Raw genomic sequence first — 22,198 nt, 5'->3', positions numbered from 1 at the left:
TCCCATCTGAATCTTTTACCTGCTAGGAAGGAACATTCACAGATTTCTCATGTTAAATGTGTGGAACAACACTTAAAAGTTGGGGTATCTATTGTGAGAGGTGTACTAAGTGTTCAACTTTGACTGTTTTTAGTTTTTATGTTGTTGTTTATTCTGACTTGGTTACTTTACATTTTTCAACTTTGTACTACATATGCATCATAAAACTGCAGTGTTCTGAAAGCCACATAAAACTTCGGCTCCAGGACTTTAAGACAGAATCAAATCCCAGCAGTAAGCAAACACCTTGCTTTCCCAGTTTTTACGATAAAAATTGAAAACGAAACTTGAAGACATTTGGTTCAGTCAAACAGAACAAACAAAGCAAGCACTGTAGTCCGGTGTCTTTTATTAGGCCAACTTTGAGTTCTGAACACGCAAGCTCTCTTGACTACATGGCAGTCTACGAACAAGTGTTCATGTGCATATGCCCGGACCTGTAAGAGGCATTAAACATTCTAAATTTGTTCTTTTCAAAACTGATTTTCAGAAATCAGGATAACCTGCCAGAGGACCTTTTTTTTTTTTTTTCTAACTGAAAAAAAAAAATTCTGTAACACACAGACTTTCTGATTAAAAAGAGGACATGTACAGAATGTTGGCCAAACCAAGCTTCATGCTGCCCCTGTTAGCAAAGCCAAAAGACCTGTATTATCTGTGCCAGATGCACCAAGCTTTCTCTGATTTCTTGCCCTTCCCTCTCCATTTGTAATAGTCTTCAGATGAAAAACCCCAACCCTCTGCAGTCTGACAGTTGACCAAAGAATAAATCATGTGGAATAGGTCTGAATATCTTGCAAGAACAAAGAAAATTTAGAAAGCCCCAGGAACATCAGATTGACTCAGGAATTTTTTGGATGTTCATCAAGTTAAAATGAATAGGTCAGCTCACCTCTACTGGGGTTTACATTAGTAGTTCAAAGTTTTAGACGATAGGGTGGGAGACTGAGCAGAAGTCCCCTCCTTGCCTGCCAAAGCACGTCCTCATTGCAGTTGCTCTTTAAGAATCTTTGTGAATAGAACATTAAAGGAAATGATTAAAAGAGAAAGAATACTCCATGTTCATTAGTGTGATGCTGCACAGCAAAAGGTTACTTTCATTTTCTTTAGCAACATTTTCGAAGAATGATGTCAAGAATAACGTTTAAAATAGTTTTAATCTCAAACCTTCTTAAAAGAGTTGAATGAAAAAATCTCTCTGCTAAAAACTAAAGTAGTATAGTATAATCTTTCATCTTAACTCCTGAGGAACAAAAGGTTTACATTTGGTTTAGTGTATGTTTGTTTTCAGAATAAATTATTAGTACTGAATCAATCTTTTTTGTGGTTTTGCTGCAATAACCATGTTTGAAGTAACCAAGAATATTTTGTGTTTCACTATTCAAATTTTTAATACTTAAAACTAAGCAAATAGCCTATAATTCCAGTGGCTTGGGAGGCTGAGGCAGGAGGATTGCAAGTTCAAAGCCAGCCTCAGCAATGTCGAGGTGCTAAGCAACTCAGTGAGACTCTGTCTCTAAATAAAATACAAAACAGGGCTGGGGATGTGGCTCAGTGCTCGAGTGCCCCTGAATTTAATCCCCAGTACCAAAAAAAAAGAAAAGAAAAAACTAAGCAAATAGTGTAAAATTTCTGCAGAGCAGAGGAAACATCAGAGTAAAAAAGGCAACCCATAAAATGGGAGAAACTATTTGGAAATCAGATATCTGGTAAAGGGTTAATATCCAGAATATATAAAGAACTTGTACAACTAAACATCAATAATCACCCAATTTTAAAATTTACAAGTGGCTTGAATAGATAGTTCTCCAAAGAAGATATACACATGGATAAAAAGTCATGAAAAGATGCTCAGTGTCACTAATCATAAGGGAAATGCAAGTCAAAACTACACTGAGATACCACCTCACATGCATTACAATGGTCACTACCAAGAGAACAGAAAATAACAATTGCTATCAAGGATGGAGAGAAATTGAAACCTTGGTGCACTGCTAATGAGAGAGTAAAATGGTGCAGCCATTTTAGAAAACTGAAGCTTCCTTAAATAGAACTATTAAACAGTCCAGCAGTCGTACTGCTGAACAAACATCCAAAGGAAGTAATATCAGTATGTCAAAGAGATAACTGTGCTCCATGTTCACTGCAGCATCATTCATAATAATGAAAAGATGGAAGCAGTTCAAATGTTTATTTGACAAAGAGATAAAATACAATAGCATATTATGCACCCTTAAGAAAAGAAATTCTGTCATGCTACAACATGGGTGAATCTCAAGGACATAATGCTAAGTGAAGTAATCCAACCGCAAGAGGATTGCATCCATACGAAGTACATAACATAGTCAAAATCATAGAAAAAGAAAGTAGATAAGATTGGGGACATGGATTGGTTGTAGAGCACTTGCTTACTTTGCACAAGGTCATGGGTTCCATTTTCAGCATAAGAAAGAGAGAAAAGAAAGAAAGAAGGAAGAAAGAGGGTCAGAAGGGACTGGAGGGAGGAGAGAAAGAAAATTAGTGTTTCATGGGTATAGAGTTTCAGTTCTGCATAATGAGAAAGTTCAAGAGATCTGTTGCACAACAATGTGAATATACTTAACACTACTGAATGGTACACTAAAAACATGGTTATAATGGCAAATTTATTATTGTGGGGCTTTTAAAATCACAATTAAAACAAAAAACATGAGCTGGGGATATAGTTCAGTTGGTAGAGTGCTTGCCTTGCATGCACAAAGCCCTGGGTTTGATCCCCAGGACCACCGGGGAAAAAAAAAAAAAAAAAACCTCCTACAACCCCCCCCCCCAAAAAAAAAGACTGAGGAAAAATATGTCAAAACTTTTTAGGTAATCTCTAAACAATGAATTAAAATTTTTTTAATCATTCAATGAAAAATATTTTGTCAATATTATTTGGCAAAAATAATGTATTGAGTTGGGTACAGAGCTCTGTAATCCCAGAGACTCAGAAGGCTGAGGCAGGACGACAGCAAGTTCAAAGCCAGCCTCAGCAACTTAGTGAGGCCCCAAGCAATTTAGTGAGACCCTGTCTCAAAATAAAAAGTAAAAAGGGTTGGGGATGTGGCTTAGCGGGCAAACACTGCTGGGCTCAAAAATAATAATAATAGGGCTGGCGTTGTGGCTCAGTGGTAGAGTACTCGCCTCACATGTGCGGGACCCTGGGTTCAATCCTCAGAACCACACAAAAATAAATAAGTGAAATAAAGGTATTGTGCCCAACTGCAACTAAAAAATAATTTTAAAATAATAATAATAATAATAATAATGTATTAAGTTGGTTTTGTTAATATGACTATACTTGCATTCTTGTGGTATATTTATAATAATATTATATAAGCATAATATATTATAAATAAATGATTTATTATAATATATTATAATTTATTATAATCATAAAATATTATTATTTAATAAATATAATTAAAAATAAATAATATTACTATTGCCATGGCAATACAATTTGGGGATTATTAATAAGGCTAGAAAAACTCCTCCACTGTGTCCAACCAAATGATCTCTTCAAGATTCCATCCAAATCTAAAATCCCACAGTTCTTATTAGTTTATTAATAAGAACTAAATGGAACACTTTTTCCACTTTTGAGATACATGCACACTTCTGTATTTCCAAATTTTAAAAGGAGAAGTTTTCATGAACACATAGAAGTTATACAGTTGAAGAAAAAAATGTTTGAAGTCTAAAAAAGTCGGGGGTGGGGGGAGTTCAAAAACTCTTTTTTAATGTTTCTATTAGTGCATTATACATAAAATTGGGTTTATTTTGATATAATCATACATGCATGGAATATAATTTGCTTCATCTCAACTCACAGTGCTTCTTCTTTCCCTCTCTTCCTCCCTTCTCCTATTCCCCTTCCTCCACTCTACGGTCTTCCTTCTATTTACTTATTGTTTTTTTAATTGGTGCTTTATAGATACACATAAAGGTGAAATACACTGGGGTATATTTGTATATGTACATTGCATAATTTGGTCAGTGTCACTCTGTACTTCCTCCCTTTTCCCATCCCTCCTCCTTCCTCCCCCTCTATACCCTTCCTCTACTCTACTGATCTCCCTTCTGTTTTCATGGGATTCCTCCCTCCTTTTTTTTTTTAATCCTTATTTTGCTCAAGCTTCCACATATGAGAGAAAACATTCCAATCCTTGTTTCAGCTTATTTCACTTAGCATGATGTTCTCCAGTTCCATCCATTTATCAGCAAATGCCACAATCTCATTCTTCTTTATGGCTGAATAAAACTCCATTGTGCATATATCCACATTTTTCTTATTCATTTATCTGTCTGATGGCCACCTGGACTGATTTCATAACCCAGCTATTGTGAATTGTGCTGCTATAAACAGTGATGTGCTTTTATCACCATAGTATGCTGACTTTAGTTCTTTTGAACAAATATCAAGGAGTAGGATAGCTGGGTCATATGGTGCTTTTATTCCCTGTCTTTTGAGGAATCTCCATATTACTTTTCAAAGTGGTTATACTAATTAGTAAAATGATTCTTCACACTTCATAGACCTCACCCTTTCCATCAAAAATTCTGAGAAGGAAGGTGTCTTAGTTCTTTCTGTGTTACTATAGAATACCAGAGACTAAGTAAATTATACAGAAAAGAAATTTGTTTTTCACAGTTCTCAAGACTGGGAAGCCAAAGCTAAGAGGCCAGCATCTGGTGAGGGCCTTTGTGTTGTCATTCCAGGACAGAAGGCAGAAGGACATGAAAGCATATGTAAGAGAAAGCAAGAGACAGCTGATCTTCCCTTTATAATTCTCACAATAATTAAGCTACTCAGACGATGTCAGCATTAATCCATTCACTGGTTTATTAGGTCCCACCTCCAAATACTGTTGCATTAAGTATTAAATTTCCAACCCATGACCTTTGAGAGACACATTCAAACCACATCAGAGGGCCAATATGTTTTAGCCTGTGGCAAGGTTGTATTCTTTACATCTATCCCACCTCTCCCCCAGGCACTATTTGCCACCAAACAGCAATTAGATACCAAGAAAACAGAGTCTGTGGGAAGGTTGGCTTAACCTCTGCTGACACGGCAGAGGCATGAACTAGCCTGGCATTTCTCCATACCTGCTGGACTGAAGTTCAATTGGTTTAGAGTAGATTCAAAAGACCAGCAAAGAGCTTCCACAGGTCATATGGTTGGTTCTCCAGTGCCTTAGGCAAGAACACCTATCATCAGTTTCTGTCTTATATCTAAGGAGCTCCAGGAAAAAAGAGTCCACAGTAATCCTTTCTAATGTTTAACAAATCTCACTATTGGGAAATTCTTTCCTATGGCCAACTTAGCTCCCCTCTAGTTCAAAATCATTTCCTTTTGTTTTCTTCGCATCAGCCAGGGGAACAGCTGGTCAACAGTCTCCATACCATACCTCTTCATAGACTTGAAAACTTTTACTAAACTACCCAACAGATTCTATTTCCCATTGCTGAATAATCTTAGCTCCTTTGACATTTCTGTGTAAGTTTGATTTTTCCAATCTTTTGATCAATTTTGTCCCCCCCCCTTCCCCACAGTAGTCACTTCTTGCTCTCAAGAAGTAACTACTTATGTAATAGTGCTAGGCTACCAAAAACAAAATCTGAGCTGGGAATGCATTAAAATGAACTGGAGAGAGTATGTGAGAACTGTGAAGAAGGATCTAGAGAAAGCAAGATGAGTGAGAGAAACAGAAAGAAAACTGAAGGAAGATAGACTGGAACTTAATTCACACTGTCAAGAGAGTCCTGGGAATGAAAGTCTTTTAATAATCATTCTGAATTTTCCCCCATTTCCTGCAGAAATCCCCTTCATTGTATTTTCAAGACAGTCACTGGATAACATTATATTCAGCTACATATTTTGTGAAAGTCAGTCTCAACTGACATTTGGAAAACATGCTGTTCAAGGCACCATTCCGTACAACTTTAGATTGCAATAAAACAGGTAATACAGTCTGACTTAGAAAAATGCAAGTCTATAGTAACTCATCAGCTAATAAATGCTGAATACAAATATTAAAATCACACACCAAAACACATAGTTTGACTCTATCCCAATCTTTCATCAAGCAATAGACTATATTATTTCTGAGATGAACATTCCTTGTCCTGAAGAGGGCCTAGCACGTACTGCAGTTTAGATCTAAATCCTGGGTGTCAGGAAGTCTTGAACATGTCAGGGTGTTTAAGAGAACCCTCGCTTCCCATGTTTCAAAGAAATGTCCACTTAGCCACTGACTAAAGGGTATTTTGAATCACTTATCATACCACACCAAGAGTTTTCTTTAAAAGTGTTTTGTTTTCAAATTTTGTTAAATAAGGATCCAAGAATAAATGCATTCACATGCATATAGTTAAACTTTTTACTCTTGATGATGAAAGGGGAAGGAAGAGAGGGAGGGAAGGAGGGAATTGAAGAAGAAATCTACCCTGCTTTAAGTGCTCAATACAGTTAAATATTGATTAAAAACACCTTGACAAGATGCCACTTCTATTATGTCTTTCGACAAAGTGGGTGTTTCATAAGTTCTAGTTTCTCAAATATTACAAATATGCCCCAGAAAATTTTTCCTTAAGGCAAATTTTTTTTCCCAAATATATATGACTCAGTATGTCTTTCTCAACTGTAGATCAAATTATATTCTTGAGGATCAAAGCAGGATGTCTTAACAGTTGTATGCAGGTCCCTGCATTCATTTGTAAATTGTGTGTATATTTGGAATGTGTCTTTAATTTGCCATCCTATTATACAGAGAAGTTGGTCTTAGCTACTGACTGAAAGGTATTTTGAATCACTTATCAAAAACAAATTGCTGCCATCTGTAAACAAATGACTAAAGGTATTAGTATCATAATGAATTTCAAGAATCAAAATCCCTGAGGAAAGGTAAACTGTTAATATGAAAATCTTGCTTTTTCACCCCCATCCAACTTCCTTGTACCAAAAGACAGTTCAGGAAGCAATTGTTGCACAGATGGGTCCTTACCTCCTGCAGTGGATCTAAGGGTGAAGGTCCTAACAGGGTCATTTGCATTGCAATGCAAAATCCACTGATGCCAGATGCAGGGCAACTCCTTGTGTGTGTTTCCCAGCCTGACTCCTCTGACTCCTACCTCTGTAAACTTAAGTGGCACAGTCATGTTCAATACATATTTGCTGAACGAATAAGTGAAGACAAAATGATACAGATTCTGAATCAGATCATACTGGTACCAACATTTTTCTACAGCTGGGGAAATTGCAATTGAGAAGAATAACAGGCCTGTCTGCACAGCATAACTTAACATAGTGATCAGGAATTCTTTATACCCAGTTATGTTGTGATCAGTTTGATTAATAAAGATTCCATGGAGTGTAAGGACCCACAACAAACTGCTCAGTTATACGGCTATTTACTAGATGCATATACTATCAGGTCCTGGTACCTGCCCAGAGTAATTCAGGGTATTAATTAGTACAAGGCAAGGAATCAAATGCAAGCTTCCTGACTTAGGGTTGTTCTTCATTATACCACAGTCTCAGCTCCTTTATGACTAGTTATTGCTGCATTCCATTGTCATAAACTGAATCCCCACAGTGGAGTTCTGCAGAAAAATGGTGTTGGCTATATTTCAAAACATCACCTATTCATAAGCTGCCTTTCCTATGACAAAGCATAGCAATAACTGCAATTGATCTCTAGAGTCACAAAAATCTAAAGATCAGGAAAAAAGATCAGCTTTAAAAAATTATGGTTCAGAATAAAGACATGGGAAACAACTCAGTGTTTTCTCAAGCAAAAAAAAAGATTTATATGTATGTATATAGTAAAAACAATATGATTTCAACTTTTTAAAAAATAAATCACATATGGTACAGGGTAAAAGAGAAATATAAAGAACAAAAGGAATTAAAATATATCAAAATGTTATTAGTTCTGCATGGTAAAATTAAGCCAGGTGGGGTGGTTCACACCTGCGATCTCAGTGGCTCTGGAAGCTGAGGCAGGAGGATTCCAAGCTCAAAGCCTGCCTCAGCAACCTAGCAAGGCCCTGAAGCAAAATAAGCAATAAAAAAGAGCTGATGTGGTTCAGTGACTAAACCTCCCTGGGTTAAATCCCAGACAAAGAGAGAAAGAAAGAGAGGGAGCCAGCAAGCTAGAGAGACAGAGGGAACAAGGGAGGAAGGAAGGAAGGAGAGAGGGATGAGAGGAGGAAGGAAGGAAAGAAGAAATTAAGGTCTCTTTTTCTTTGTCTTAATTTTATACATTTTCTGGAATGAATATGTATTACTATTATAACACACAAAACATGTTATTCTTAAAATATTTAGATATGTTTTAATTCTACATTCAATAAGTTAATGAAATTTGCTTTTCTAATACTATTAGGACTTATAGCTTCTTCTATGGAAATTCCTTTTTTTTTTTTTTAACCCTCCAATGGGGCTGGGGTTGAACCATGACTTCATTCATGCTAGGCAAGTGCTCTACTACTGAGCTAGATCCCCAGCCCAATATTTGTTTTTAAATGCAGGGAAGTATACCTGAAACTTGAGATCCCATTTCCATCATGAGGATGCATTCAGCTCATGATGATGTGTATGTTCTACTAAAGACTTCAAATGTTCCTTGAATGAAGGGACCTTACCTAGCAGACTGACACCGCTGACATAGCTGAGGTCTGAAGAGTTAATGTGATTTTCCAAAAGCACAAACTTTTTCAGTTAGGGGAAGAGATGAAATAAGAACTGATTCTTTTAACCACAAAGTTCAGTGTTTCTTCCATGACATGATGCTGTTATGTTTTGGATGAGAATCCCTGAGATTACAACAAAAAATAGCACCTTAAGAAATGTACAGCAAAATGGCAAATAGATAAAATTTGTATATAGCTCACAGAGAACTGTTAAATCCAACAAAATACCAGATTCTGCTTTCAAAATGCCATTGACCTTTCAAAGAATTCCATCTAAAGAAAGGATTAGACTGATTTAGAATGATACTTAAAGAAACTTGATTTTTATTTTAATAGTAACACAATTCAAAACTTAAACAAAAACATCTGGTTTCATTTCTTTATTGATTAGAACGGCTAGAGAATTTGAGACATCAAGAATAACTCACCATTTATTTGCTATGGAAATAAAGTTCCTGGCGTGAGTGTAAATCTTATACTTTTGACTATGCCCCTTATAGCTAATTATTTTTCATATTCCCTCATGGATCCAAAGAAAGCTTGAGGTATAGTTATTCATTAAGAAATGTATCCTTCCCACAAAATGCCTATAGGCACAATTCCCCCACACACAAAAAAAAAGTAGAAAAAAAAAAAAGAAGGACTTAGTTAATTAAAATCCAGATCACTGGGATAATTGCCAATTCTGCTTTTTTTCCATTCCTCTCCAAAGGTTGTGAACCAAACTCAAGGATGAGAGGACAAAAGGAGAGGACCACATGGCATAGCGGCAAGAGGATCCATTTCTATCAAAGCTATGAAGTAGACCCTTCATAGAGCCTAGTATTGTGCTAAATATATTCAAAGATAACTAGAGTCAGATGAGATCTTGGGGTTGTTATCAATGAATTAGACTCCCAAAACTGTTCTCATACTGCCTGGCCGTCACCAAACATCCTCTATACACATACAGACACACACAACCTAAGGAAAAATATTCATAATCCTCATCCTTCTCAATAAAGTAATTAAACTATTAGACACTTTCACCATGCTAATAAAAATCTTGCTATGGCTCTGTGTATCACAAAGCCAAATGTCATTCTGGATGGATCTCAACAATGTACACCTCTGGGATTTGTTGCAATACATACTTCTGTTTAAAGGGGATTAATGCCTTTTTATTTTTAAACAGGGCATCATGTGCTAGTTTAGTATGGTACAATCAGGGACAGATAGGGCATGAGAGTGTGGTGTGTGTTCATTCATGTCAGGCAACATAGCATCTCAGAAAATGGGGACCTGCGATGCCTCTCCACCTCAGTTTTTATTTCATCAGATCTAGAAATAAGCTGTCCATCTGAACCAGAGATAGACACTGAGGAAAGAGCCCAAGTAATGGAATACAAATATGTACTTTAGACAGCATCACAGTCTTACTTCACAATATGCCTAAATTTGAAGAGGAGGAGGCAAAATCCAGAATATACCTTAATTTATTTAGCAAACAAAGTTTAAATCACTGAGGGTAAGGGACCTGAAAATCACAATCAACTACTGTTTAACTTAAAATAAATAAAATAGTCAGTTCAAATACCCCGATTTTTAAAAATGTGTTCTGTAACCTACTTTATGAGATAACGGCAAATAAATAGTATTTAAAATGACAGCAGGGTTATATTTAAATAGGCAACTGCCAGGTTAGGCTATTAAATTTGCATCAAGCCAAATCCCTAGACTTTCTACATGTCCAATTCTGCATAATAATAATTGTTATTTATAAACCCACTAAATTTTCCAATAGTAATTGTGATTTCCTAAATGCCTACCAAATAAGTCAACTATATTAAATTACATTGTGTATATCAGACCAATCACTATAGTTCATATTTTTCCCATATTTTAATTAATTATGAACTGGAAAGTCACTAATAATAACAGTGTAATTAGTCAAAAAAAAAGTCTCAAACTGAACATTTAAAACCACACCTGTTTTGCTTACTATAAACAGTAAAACAGAATCTGAGACAAGACCACACGATAATCCAGGAAGCTACAAATGCTGAAGTATCTCATCATTTGATATTATACCCTAAAATATTTAAATATGTGTGAATTTTTACATCAATCCAGATCTTACATCTAGATCTTACATACCAAGCCACCTGAATGAATGCTAAAATGAAGAACCTTAACACAGTTAACTAGAAAAAAAGATGAAGTGGAAATTTATCCCCCTCGTTAAAATAAGTAAAATATATATTAATCCAGATTTTACAAATAAACATAAACTGTGTTTTAAGTGTAGAAATTAAACTAGTTTCTCTGGACTTCCAGAATGTTCTGATTTTTGCCCTACCACCACCTCCCTCCACCACACACAATTTTCATTATTGGAGACACTGCAGCTTGAGAGAGAAAGAAGAAAGAAGGAAGTCTCATGACTTCTGAAGTTGGAAAGAGGAATTAAGTCCTGAAAAGGAGAAAGAGGGTGACAGTTTTGCTTAATTCAAGTATTGAGTAAATATTATTGCTTCATAAGTTTTTAAAAAGAGACACTAGTGGCTATTTTTTAGACAACTACTTTATTTAATTTATAAGGATGACACCATAATGTAATGAAATTTGTTCCACACACAGAAATCACTTTGACCCTCACTCTTGACAATATCCCTCACACACATCCCAGTCCCAGGTCAGCTTTTATGAGACAACCTTAACCTTGGCCCTAGGTACCAAGTCACCTGAATGCTAAAATGAGGAACCTTAACACAGCTAACTAGAAAAAAAGACGAAGTGGAAATTTGTCCCCCATAGTAAAAATAAGTAAAATAAATATTAAGGAAATAGGTAATTCAGGGAACCAGAGTATTTAAATAAATTCACAGATGTTTGTGCTGATGCCTGAATGTTTGAAAAAGGAAACAGCCTTTCATGACTTCACAAATCCCCTGCCAATTGTGAAGATGGTAGCAAAGCCGCCAGTATTCAAAAGAAAGCCCCATTCTCAGAATTGTCAAGTTCCCACTGTCTCCAGCATCACAAATGTTCCATCAGCTCACAGAAAAAGCTCAGGCCTGAAAACATGTCTTTTATGGTTTAGATATGAGATGTCCCCCAAAAGCTCATGTGTGAGATAATGCAAGAAAATATAGAGGTGAAATGATGGGGTAATGAGAGTCTTAGCCTATCAGCGCATTAATCAACTTGAATGAATTAACTGGTGGTAACTGTAGGCAAGTAGGGTGTGACTGGAGGAATGGATCATTGTGTACATGCCTTTGAGGTTTATATTTTTTCCTCGGTGAGTGGAGCTCTCTCTGCTTTCTGGTGCCATGTCTTCTGCCTCACTCTTCCACCATGAGGTCCTGCCTCACCTCAGGCCCAGAGTAATGGAACTGACCATCTATGGACTGAGATCTTCGAAACCATGAATGTCAAATAAACTTTTTTTCCTCTAAAATTGTTCTTGTTTTTTTGTCCATAGTAGTGAAAAAGTTGACTAAAACGATGTCTGATAATGGCCTCTGAAGCCCTGTCTATGTTTATATACTCATTAGGATGGATTCAGGAAGCTTAGATAATAACACATTCTGTATTTCACTAGCCAATATTTCAAAACAATTAAAACAACACCCATTTTAATGTTAGAAGCATGGAAGAAATAGCTAAAGATCCTTACCTTACCCTGGCCACTGCATGCCTTCCACAGGAAGCTTTAACCAACTCTTTACAGTGCCAATAAATGTGGTTAAAAATCAAGTAGAAAATGGCTAAATGTGCACTCAGCAATATGATTTTCACTGTCAAAAACTTTAAAAAAAAAAAAAGCAACCTCAATTTTCACCCAATTTGGCTTGCCTTTCTTGCCTGTAAATTGCAATACTGCCAAGTTACAAGTTAAAGATTCTGCCAACTTTTCAGTTTTGTGAGCAAAGTCAGCATACTTTCCCTAAATGGGTAAAGTGTGTGTGTGTGTGTGTGTGTGTGTGTGTGAACACGCATGTGTATGTGTTTACACTTGATTAACTCAACATACGAGACTCTTATTCAAAATTCCCCAAATCCCACACATAAGTGTGCGTGCACACACACACACACACACACACCCCTTTGTGTCTGATCATAACAGAAAATATCAAGCCCAGATTAAACTAAGAGAAACTGGGAGAAATAGTTTGTAGTCATAAATGCTGATATCCACAGTCATTCACATCACACTTCTTACTATTGTATAATTTAGGTAGGAAGTATTTACCACCCTTCTAGATCTTTATTCTAATGTGACTCATATCACAAATGTGGTGAAGTGACTAGTTTCAGCCTCCATAAAAATAAATTTAACTTCTAAAAAAGGTCCCCAAAGCAAACTGACAGCCAAAGACAACTTCTCTTCAGAAGTGATAAAGGTCATGATGATAAAGGTCTAGGGACCCATTTAGACTCAGGGATTCTAAGCTGCAGGAGAAAACAAAAAAATGCCCTACAGTCATTAGAAACAGTAGTCACCAGCTATCAAATCAGTCTTTATCAGATTTTGCAGTTTTTTAAGGGAAGCAAAAATACTTAGATTTTTAATTGTAAATTCTGAAAAACAACTACACCCAGATCTTTAATACCTCTCTTTCATCCCAAAGTTAGGTGAACAGTACACTTAGTGGCAAATAACCAATGCTGATCATAAACAGCCACAGTGTCATTGAAAATGAAAAGTGAAGCTCTGGCTTGAGAAATAATAACTCAAATACATTATCCAAAGGTATCTACCCTAGTGCATGCAGCCATTCCAGAGGGCAATTTACCAGATGAATCAAAGGCCTTAAAAAGTAAGAACACCATAAATACTCAGACACAGACATACATTCAAACTAAAGTATATTCAATGTAGCACTATTCATAATAGAAAAAAATGGCAAATAATCCAAACATTTAATAAGAAATTTGTCAGACAAAATGTGTTACATTCTTTCATAGGCTATAATGCAGAAATATGAAAATCATGCTATAGAGCATATTATTTAGTGATAAAAGTTAAAAATAAATTAGGATGCTATATTTATTTACTTATTTATACTAAACATAAAACATAAAAGGATAACTACCAGTAACAGCATTATATTTGGATAATGACAGAGAAAGTAAATTTTATATTATTCTCCGTGCCTTTCTGCATTTTCCAAACTTCCTACATTTTCATAACCAGAGAAACAATAAACTCATTTTTTTAAGTTAGCCATGTGTGATGATTCTCCAAAAGAAATGATGGGGTTTGTTTTGTTTTGTTTTTGTCCTATGCTACCACTCACCCCTAAAATGAAGCCTGAATTTTTCCAGGTTTCCTGACTTCACCTGGGTTCTTTTTCTGATTAAGTAAAGTGAAAACAGTCCTAGAGGAAATTGGCCTATAAGAGTCAATTGCCTCATAAGTTCATGTTCAAAGAAGGCAAGTAGAATCATGAGCAGTAGGGGAAAAAATGGTAATGAAAATGAGCCACTAAGTAGATTATTTACCTTGGTCTTCATTGAAATGTTAGTAAACTTTTTTCCTCAATTAAATTTTGATTCCTTTATTCATTTAATCTTTACTACTATACACCTCTTATGTGGCTACATATCAGGCTTGAGATTCAAAGAAAATAAGTCTGCAAGTCCCTCAGTCTGCTGAATGCCAGACTGTCCTGATAGTTTTCAGGGTGCCCCCTCTTCCTCTCCCATGCTCTTCTTCACCCATAGCAATCCTTCTTTATATATTGGCCTTTGTTAAAGTTTCATTTAAATAAAACATTCTTTGACTTAAAAAAAAAAAAAAAGAAGTTTAGAAAATTCTGCTCTACTTATTGAATCAAGTAGATGTTCCAGAATTGAGTAGCATTCACTAATGGTTTTAATCAAATTCAAAAGAAAAACTGTTAGCCAAAATGTGCCCTTCTATATATAATGTGTTATAACTTACATCATCTATAACTGCTTTGAAGACTTCCCATCAACCTTTCCCACCCATGGCATACCAAATTTCTTAAGTATGTTTGGATCCTTAATCTCTGCCAGTTCAATAGAACCTCAATCTTATCAACATTGTCAAGGGTTATAGGGTTGGATTTTTTTGAGACCACATGCCTGTATCCAAGTGGTCTAGCTCTTTTCCCACCTGCTGGTTTCTCAAGATTAAGGAACTTCTACTAAAAAATGACAAAATCATGGAATTTGCAGGGAAATGGATGGCACTAGAGCAGATTATGCTTAGTGAAGCTAGCCAATCCCTAAAAAACAAATACCAAATGTCTTCTTTGATATAATGAGAGCAACTAAGAACAGAGCAGGGAGGAAGAGCAGGAAGAAAAGATTAACATTAAATAGAGACATGAGGTGGGAGGCAAAGGGAGAGAAAAGGGAAATTGCATGGTAATGGAGGGAGACCCTCATTGTTACACAAAATTACATATAAGAGGTTGTGAGGGGAATAGGAAAATAAACAAGGAGAGAAATGAATTACAGTAGATGGGGTAGAGAGAGAAGATGGGAGGGGAGGGGAGGGGGGATAGTTGAGGATAGGAAAGGTAGCAGAATACAACAGTTACTAATAGGGCATTATGTAAAAATGTGGATGTGTAACCGATGTCATTCTGCAATCTGTATTTGGGGTAAAATTGGGAGTTCATAACCAACTTGAATCTAATGCATGAAATATGATATGTCAAGAGCTTTGTAATGTTTTGAACAACCAATAAAAAAAAAAAAAGATTAAGGAACTTCTTTAAAATGAAGAGTCAGGCCCCACCTCCAGAAAATCTGACTCTACAGAAGTGGATTCTATGTTTTTTAACAAGCTGCCCAGATGTCTTCCAAGTTCAACACTGTAAGTAATAAAACTTTTAGCTTGTCAGAGGAGGCTCAGAATATTGTTAAATCTAAAGAGACCTTGAGTCTGTTACAACACATTTTTATAATTTACTTATTTATATGTCTCTTTCACTGAACTTGGAATTTCTCTTTGGATAAGGAGATTGTCATAATCCTTGTGTGTGTGTGTATTCTACTGTGTCTCATGTTTGATGTTAAATTCATTAATTAAAAATGCAATTATAATTCATTAAAATCTAATCCTATCTGGGTATGGTAGCACACGCTTGGGAGGCTGAGACAGGAGAATCGAGAGTTCAAAGCCAGCCTCAGCAATTGTAAGGTGTTAAGCAACTTAGTGAGATCCTGTCTTAAATAAAATACAAAATAGGGCTGGGGATGTGGCTCAGTGGTTGAGTGCCCCTGAGTTTAATCTCTGGTACAAAAAATAAAATAAAATCATATCCTATTAGAATAGAAGGGTTTTTCCCCAATCAATAGATTATTATAAACCTATTAATAGGGTTTCATGTTTTTTCTTCCATAAGACTAAATTAAATTAAATAACTAAAAACAGCTTTAAATTTTTTTTACAGTGCTTTTGGATTTTAAGAGTGCTTCATGAAATGAACAGGAAAAGAATAGTTATCCAGCTGTTTTAGTTGAGGAAACAGGCCAAGCAGGGATAAAATGACTACCAAGTACTCACAATTTTTAATATTTTCATACTCAAGGAGGTGGTGTGGTGTAGTGAAAAGAACTATCTTTTTTTTTTTTTTTTTTTTTTTTTTTGTGTGTGTGTGTGTGTGTGGTACTGGGGATTGGATCCAGGGCCTTGTGCATTCGAGGCAAACACTCTACCAACTGAGCTAGATCCTCAGGCCTAAAAGAACTTAGTCTTTATGCTGGTGTTGAACTGGAGTTCTGCCATTTAAAAACTGTGTTATCTTGAGCAAGATATTTAATTTTTCTAAGCCTCACTCTTTTGTATATGTTCTGTATATTCAAGAACAGACAGAAGGCTTGTCTGAAAGATTAAATGAGTCTAGTAGAGTGTTTGGCACATTGCAGGAGCTGAAAAAGCCTTGGTTTCCTTCCTTCCTGTTATGGTCTCTCCAGTAGCAAGGACTCAGTTTGTCTTAATCAATGTCATATCCTCAACACACAGCACAGTCACAAGCAGATTACTGAAATGACCAATTGATTTAGTAGTGTAAATCTAGGATTTTAAAAAAGTTTCCCTTTTATCTATGAAATTTTGCCAACTTATAAAGTTAGAATATTACCATAATTCCTCCCCCAAACACAAAACTCAGATGTTCTATATGTGAAGAGAGCCACCTTCAACCACAACCTAGGGAAAGTGACCTAGAGCTGCAAGTTCAAAAATCAAAAGAATTTCCACTGAAGTGTTAGGACTAGACTAACATGTGTTTCTCTGTGTAATAAAGCAAAACTAATGACTAAGCATCTCTTCATTTTGAAACTTCTCTAGCAAGCAATGGTAAAGAGAAATTAATAGTGTTGTGTGAATTTGATTTATAGAAAACATTCCTGCTGTCCTGCCTATTTTACTTTCCTTAATTTTTTATAATTTTCCACAAAGATTTAAATTTCTCAATTATGAATCTCTTAATATGGCTTTCTTATTTTAGAACCATCATCCAATGGGTTGAAGGGGCTCCTGGAGAAAAATGAAGAGAACACATGCTTGAAGTCAGAATTTTTGTCACTTACTCAACTCTTACAATCTCACTGAGCCTCAGTTTCCTTATCCATAAAATGGTATAAAATACCTGTTTCTTGTATTTGTCATGAGGGTTAAAGGAGAAGTGAAGTGCTCAGGAAATGCTAGGAAACGATAAGCACTCCTGTGCCCACCAATACTGCTACAAAGGGATGCAGTAGTTCCAATCAAAAATAGCATGTCTTATTTTCATAATTAATTATTATGACATCAAGCTAACACTTTCTTTGGTCTCGCTCATTGCAAGACCTTTCTTTTCTCTTGAGCACAGAGTTACTAGCTTATGGTATATCTGAGCCTCAGAAATGTGAAGGCTTCAATGTTTCTAGAGAGGATTCTGAATACTAACCAGCTAAGGACCTATGCAAGGCCCTCCATGGTAGGGCTCACTGGCGCATGCTTGTAATCCCAGCTACTTGAGAGCATAAGGCAGCAGGATCACAGTTTTAAGGCCAACCTGGCAACTTAGCAAGATGCCATCTCAAAAAGGCTGGGGATGTAGCTCAGTGGTAGAGCACCACTGGGAAAAGAAAAGAAAGGTCCTTCATAAAAATCTTGTTTTTCCTATCAATGAACTGCTCACTCTTGATACCCTCCCTCAGGTCCAGGCTAATCTCCTCAACAGACTTTCTACTCCTAGGATAGGTCCTCTGCTTTCTATGTTCCAGGGATATTGAACTTTGTAAATAGCCATACTCACTTCACTCTGGATGTGATCATCTATCCGTTTTCATGGCATCTTTTGCTTTTTTCTCTACGAGGAAAAAAATATTGGATTGTAAGATCTGTGAGCACAAGAACTATTTTGTTCACTAATGGATTCCTATGTCTCAAGTACAATAGTCTCTCAATAGACAATGTATCTGTTAACCAAATTATTTCCTTGGGCAAGATTTAAAAACAAAACACTTGGGAATGAAGCTTAAAATACAAATTCAGCCAGGAAATAGACTTATGATTCTAACTTGGTCTCCAGGGGCTCTGGTCTTATCCTACATCACCTTTATCCCACTTTTCCACCCTGCCTTCTTAGCTTCAGGACTCTTTTTCACTGGGAGAAAGCTGTCCTTATACCCTCACTCCCTTCCTTCCACACACAGGTCCCAGTCCTGTCCCTGGTCTTTGCAGGCCAGGTGGGATTCTCCCTCCCAAATAGGCCAAGTAGGCCTCTCACTGCAATGTTACACTCTCCCTGCAGAAAAGCCCACCTTTCCCACCCAGCACACCCAGGACCTCTCCTTGGCAGGACCAGGAGTATGGGTGCACACAATATCCCACAAGGAGGCACATACCTGAATGTGTTCATTAGAGAATGGATCTTTACTAGACCTATAATCCACCTTTTTTCTGTGTGAGCCCTCATTTATAGGAGAAAAGAAGAGTCTTAACTCACGTCTACGGCCAAAAATAGGGATAAGATTCTAAGAATGCAGTTGGCCTTGAGTTCACTGATTGCAGATTTGGGAAACTTGGATAATTTTTTCTGGTCAAAGAAAAAACCTGTGCTAACCCCTGCCCACAGGCCACTGGGGCCTGGAAATACTCTTATGAGTTCTCTGCGTCTAGGCCGTTGCCTGAGGCTTCCAGGCCATACCGGCAGAGTCTCATTTCTGAGGGGTAGGCCCGCTGGACTGGACGACCTTGGCCAGACTACGTCTGACATCCAAAAAGCGGAGGTCGCTGCACCGCTTTAGCTGGGAACTCTGGGTCGGGCAAGGCTTCTCTTAGCCCAAGCAGGGAGCTATATTGCTTCTGGGACCCTCGCTCCGTTCCGAGTGCTTCCGCCGAGAAGCCAAGACTGGCAAGATCCTTGTTGAGAACAGAGTTCCCTCCCGCCTCTGATTCCTTCCCCGCCAGACTTGCCTGAGCTCTGCAGCTCGAGAAACAGTTTTCCCTGCGCGCCCCTCGTTCCGGGCCGAGCCGTCCGAACGCCTCCGGCTTTACTGCTGCGCGGGAGCCCGGGTGGGTTTCCCTCTGCCGCGGTCCCTCTGGGCCCCTGGCAGGGTCGCGATGGCGTCCTAGCTGCTTCTCGGTGCGAGGCCTGGCCAGGACTTGAGAAGTCCGGGGAACCGCGACCTGCTCCGACCCTTACACATCCAGATGGGAGAGCCCTTGGAGTTATTCCCGGGCCGCAGGGGTGGGGTGGAGGTTGGGGGCTCACTTCAAGTCTCAGTTTGCAAAAAAATAACATGCCCTGGTCGCGCTGATGCCAGGACCCCACCGAAGGGAAGCTGTTGCTTCCTTGGGCCCTTCAAGAGTGGCGCCCAGTTTGAGTAAAACACAGTAATTCACAACTTTCGTGTTCTAAGAGAATTCTGAGGGGGCGCCGGCCTGAGCCCCAGACAGCAGCTCCCGGACGGGCTTGAAAGTTTTGAGCTTTTCCAATTCTGATATGGACGTGCGGCGCTGAACTTGGTGTGACCTCCGGGCTGCGCGCTCTGCTCTGCACGAGCAGGAACCAGGCGCGGGACTCCAGGATTCACACTCGCAACCGGGTCTTGAGAACCACTAGAGTGGAGGACGGGGAGATATTTGTAGATGTTCATGCACGATGTGTTTTTCTATAACAAGCTAAATAGACCTCAAGAGAGGAAAGTCCTGATCCTGGAGCCACTATAACGCGCTCCTCCGTCTGTCCAGAGATCTCCTAAGGGCTCTGGTGTGAGGAAGATATTGATGCCCCAAGTTCTCATCACGTACGACGCTTTGAACTTGGGTGCAGCAAGAGAGATGAACTCGCAGTGCCCACGCATTACACCTCCGCGGGAGCCAGATACTAATTAGGTGCGATTCTTCTGCTCTCCCTAAGGGGCAGCCTGGCTCCAGGGGGCTGAGACCTGCCGCTTACACGAGGTCACCCTACGTGACCCGCCTCCTCATTTGGAAGGAGAAGAGAGGGATTTTTTTTTTTTTTTTAAACAATTTGAGGCAGGAAAGCCTGCAAGTGGAGGTGAACTGCGTGTATGCTCTATTTAAAGAGCAATGCGAAGTTGCCAGGAAACTCGCTACGTGTCTTGTTTACTCCCCGCAAATGGGCCCCAAAGAAAATAAGGTAGTGACCAGGCGGGATCTGGGAAGTCGCTCCAGGCAACTTTACTCTCCAGCGACTCTGCACCCAAAGCAGGAGGAGCTGGTAGGTGGGTTTTCTCCACCCATGGGTGCTACAAACTTTCACCATTTGCTTAATTTTTTTAAAAGAAAAAATGAGCACAAGTTTCTCTCAAAATAATTGAATAGCTTCAAGATAAAATTTGCGCTATGAAAAATATGAGGTCGAGATACATCAGTATGTGGGCGAAAGCTGCTGTAGCAGAAACGCTAGAAGTGAGCAAGAGCCCACAAATTTCGTTTTTACTGTAGAAATTGGGAAACGGAATCAAATAGTAATTGTTACCCATTACAGCCACTGAAAAATTCGAATTAATTTAATGTGTTTCAGGTTTATATGTATGTAATCACCATATTTTTTTATTTTTCTAGCTATTTCCATTAAGTTTTAATACGCTATTAAAGTTCCCTGGATAAATTTTGTGAGTTTTTAAGTGAGTGGAGATTACATGAACCAGAAGCAAAGTTTGAGCATAATTTCTTTAGCCACTGGGAAGTCTGAATCCCCTGCCAAATATCCAAGAATAGGGAGGGAGGGAAAGGAGAGAGGAAGACTAAATAATCCTTGAGCACCTACTATGTGTTGGCACACAGATAGTACTAACTATATATATCGTTTCACATCAATAATTGCCTATCAATAAGAAATCTTTAAAAAAAAAACCTGAAACCTCCATCTTCTGCATCTAGACCTCATATGCATAGCTTTCATAATTTTATTTTATTCTAAAGAATTTCGTTTTTATTACTTCCTTCTTTGAAGTGACAGGATAGCCAAGGTTAGTGGGGAGAGCCATGTCTAATGATAACAAAGTCTGTTTTGTTTAACTGATTAACATCGTTTAATGTTAATCCTTGTCTGGGGGGCGCGGGCGTGAAGGTGTGATTTAGCACACACTAAATTTCTGCTGATCCTTTAGGTCCCTGTAAAAAACAAATTCCTAGAATTGATTGGGAGAAGAGGAAATTTGTAACTGGGAGAGCACCATCACTGAACATATGCAAAAAAGAAAACGTGCAAAGCAAAACTCTTTTTGTCGCTGAGCATCAAAGGAACTGAAAATGTGACCGGTTTTGCGAGGGCTGTGCAAACTCTTGCGGCTTGTATTGACCGTTGATAAAAGCTGCCTAAGACTACCGGACTGTATACGTTGTAATGGTTACGATGTCATGGATGACCGAAGTTGAGGGGCTTCGGGGTAAGTGGACAACTAGATGATGTGGGAAAAGGAGGCGAAGAGAATACGGTCAGGAGCTGCAGCAGGCAGGTAAATCATCAAAAATTCAGTTCCTGAAACTAATGAAAAAAACAATCTCACTATAGTCCAGAGGGGAAATGGTTCTCTGACGCAAGCCTGATGGCGATTCTATTTGTCTGGGTATTTTTCCGGACTATCAAAAAAGTTACTTCGAGATTCAGCCAAATGTTTTGACTGGGAGACCGAAAACGCGACGAAGCGTTTCCTGCTGTAACGCCCAGTGAGCCGCGGGCCCCGGACTGAGCGCTCCGCGAGTCGCGCGCTGCCCGCATGGGGCTGTTCTAAAGGACTTTCCCCGCGGCCCTGGTAGAGGCGAGCCCGGGGAGCCCGAGGTCCGCCGACCGGGACAGCTGAGGTTTCACGTGGGGACTGACTTTAGCCTTTCTTGGGAGGAACACTCTTTCGGTCCTGTTTTGGAAGGGGAAATGGGTGCAGCTCTCTGCGAAACTGTCAAGAGTCCCCATCACTCCACAAACTTGGAAACTGGACGTTCTAAACTTTCTTC

General features: G+C 38.3%; 1 long non-coding RNA gene across 2 annotated transcripts in view; it reads right to left on the bottom strand.

Annotated features, from left to right (window-relative positions):
• Positions 1–18,082, bottom strand: part of LOC139705381 (uncharacterized) — a 63,715-nt gene extending 45,633 nt beyond the window's left edge. For both annotated transcript variants that reach the window (XR_011707251.1, XR_011707250.1), the window contains exon 1: positions 18,027–18,082. This is a non-coding gene — a long non-coding RNA (uncharacterized lncRNA). The remainder of the gene's footprint in view (positions 1–18,026) is intronic.
• Positions 18,083–22,198: the final 4,116 nt, after the last annotated feature.

The sequence above is a fragment of the Marmota flaviventris genome, chromosome 4 (assembly GCF_047511675.1).
Source record: "Marmota flaviventris isolate mMarFla1 chromosome 4, mMarFla1.hap1, whole genome shotgun sequence".
Lineage (NCBI taxonomy): Eukaryota > Metazoa > Chordata > Mammalia > Rodentia > Sciuridae > Marmota > Marmota flaviventris.
The sequence above is the reverse complement of the archived record's forward strand: the minus strand, read 5'-3'. Positions and strand labels throughout refer to the sequence as shown.